Consider the following 2767-nt stretch of genomic DNA (forward strand, 5'->3'; position numbering starts at 1 on the left):
TTAACAGCTTATAATATTCGTTCTTACTACAATAAAAAAAAAAAGTGTTTTCTTCAAGTGAATTCAGGAGGAAAATGGCTCATGTTTCAGTAGAAGAAATTTCAAGAAATTGAGCCTTGATAATTAATTCATTTTTGTCTTACCTACACTATAATTTATGAAAACCTCAGAGCCAAAAAGTGTGGCTGTTTCCTATCAGGAGTCTGATATCTATCTCAACATATATCTTTTGTCCTCAGACAGCCTCACGACGAGGGTGGGATTCGAACCCACGTGTGCAGAGCACAATGGATTAGCAGTCCATCGCCTTAACCACTCGGCCACCTCGTCTGTCACATTAGCTTTTGTATTAATAGCAACTGCAGCTTTATCGTGTGTGTGTGTGTGTGTGTGTGTGTGTGTGTGCGTGTGAGATCTTCACTTTTTTCCAGGTGCCTTAGTAATGTGTTCTGACATATTCCTAGTTTGTATATTTGCAAGTAGCTGAAAATGCTTTTCAGATGAAGTGTTGTTAGAAAAAAAGGAAGTAAAATTTGCTGCCACATTTTACAAATTAGATATCTTTCTTTAATGTCATGTATGATACAGACATATGATATGTGCATGATATATACACTGGCTAAAATAGTTCATACAAGGAAAAACTTTAAAAACTTTGGAAAGTGTTTTATCCATTTTTTCTATAGCACTTTTTTTTCATTTCCCTTGTAGCAAAGTAAGTGAAATTACTTTAAAAGAAGCAATAGCATTTAAGTTATTTTTTTAGTACTTTCCTATCAAATGAAAACTCATGTACATATTTTTCCAAGTACTTGCAAATATTTGATAAGCTTCACAGTTATAAGAATGGAAAGCTAGGGACTGGCCTGGTGGTGTAGTGGTTAAGTTCGTGTTCTCCACTTTGGCAGCCTGGGGTTCACGGGTTCGGATCCCGCGCATGGACCGACAAAAACCGCTTATCAAGCCATGCTGTGGCAGCATCCCACATACAAAATAGAGGAAGATGGGCACAGATGTTCTCAGGGGCAATTTTCCTCAGCAAAAAGAGGAAGATTGGCAACAGATGTAAGCTCAGGGTCAGTCTTCCTCACCAAAAAAAAAAAAAAGAAGAATGGAGAGCTAAAGAACTCTTTTCTGACTTTTCCAAAGTAATCATTCATAGTGAGTTAAGTTTTAGTTCTGTTTCATTTTTTGACACTCACCTGCTTATAAATATACAATTATAATCATTTCTCTCTAAAATGTGGTTCCTAAATGTTGCTGTTTCTCTCTAGTTATGGTGCTATTTATTTATTAGGATTTATGAGTGTAGAAGTGGCTGGATATTCTAATGCATGAAACATTACTCGGGCCCCCCAGATATCTTTTTTTTTTTAAGTTTATATAGACATAAATAGATATAGAGATAGAAATAAAGATAGGTATAGGTATAGATATCAGAATTTAAATTTCAATAATTTTCCCAATGGCAGAGTAAGCTACAGAGCTAGGAGTTAAAGAGGGCATTTGATTCATTTGTTATTAAGCCCATATTTACTTATGAATTTGGCACTATGCTAGGCATTAAGGATAATGAGTAAAGCAAACATGGTGCCTGTATCAGTTACAGTTTTCTAATTCACATTCCTTGTACTTTTGATGGCAACATGTAGCTTCTCCTAAACACAGAGGAATTTAAAACTATGAGATGGTGTAGTCATATATACAATGACTACATTGTGGACTACATTGTATATGTCTTGACAATAAAAGATGTAGCTTAGCAGAGAGTCAGACACAATACAAAGTATTGGAAAACTGCAAGTAATTCAATATGGCTAGAGTAAGAAAAAAAAAAAAAATTGGTATGGGGAGAAGCCAAGCAAGACAGGTAGATAAAAGAAACATCATGACATGGATTTTGTGCCACAGAGAAGCTTGGACATAAATATATATGCAATTTATGGCCACTGAATAATTTTTTTAAGGGATGAATATACAAATAATTGTATTTTAGGAAAAAAAGCAGTTTGAAAGAGTTTGGGACCAAAGCAGAGAAAATATTTAAGACACTATTGCGATCAGCAAGGTAAGCAATACTAAGAGTCTGGTGCAGTGTAACTAGAGAAAAGAAGATGGATGTGGTTGGTTGAAGAGAAAATAAAGTCAGTTGGACTTGCTTTTGGAATGAGGGAGGAACAGTATCTGGCTTTAGAGACTGGGGGGATGGTAGAGTTACAGCTACTGCTATAACTTAGCGACACATGGCAGGTTTGGGAGAGGAGAAGACGAATTCAATGTTGAATTGTTGTATTTTTAGAGTGAATGGTTCCATAAACACAGAAGTACTCAGCTCAAAAGAGCCAGGTAGTTTGGAAATACAGATTTGGAAGATGTCATTACAGAGAGACTAACACATTCCACATAAATAGACTGAATGGCACATCAACAATGAGTTAGCCTGAGAAGCAAAAGGGCTCAGGAATTTTTAGGCCATAAATAGAAGTGGAGGAAGAGACCCCAAATGACAAAAATGAATCACATCTAGTGTCTCAGCAGGGAATTACGATAGGGAACAAGGAATTGGCCAGGAGTCCCAAGTAACAAAATTAGGAGGGATAAGATGATACTGAAATAACCTATTGTAATTATCAGTTAGAAGATTATTGGTGAGCCCTGCTGGAGAAGTTTTAGTGGAGTACAGAATAGAAATCAGACTGTGGTAGGTTGAGGAGAGATTAAGAAGCATTAAGGATGTGCAGATAGATTTTTACAACTATTATTTTGA

At 36.0% G+C, this 2767-nt stretch overlaps 1 non-coding gene across 1 annotated transcript; it reads right to left on the reverse strand.

The window, feature by feature from the left end:
* Nucleotides 1-248: 248 nt before the first annotated feature.
* Nucleotides 249-330, reverse strand: TRNAS-GCU (transfer RNA serine (anticodon GCU)). Its single transcript has one exon. It is a non-coding gene; the product is annotated as a tRNA-Ser (tRNA).
* Nucleotides 331-2767: the final 2437 nt, after the last annotated feature.

The sequence above is a fragment of the Diceros bicornis genome, chromosome 9 (assembly GCF_020826845.1).
Source record: "Diceros bicornis minor isolate mBicDic1 chromosome 9, mDicBic1.mat.cur, whole genome shotgun sequence".
In the NCBI taxonomy this organism is placed as follows: Eukaryota; Metazoa; Chordata; class Mammalia; order Perissodactyla; family Rhinocerotidae; genus Diceros; species Diceros bicornis.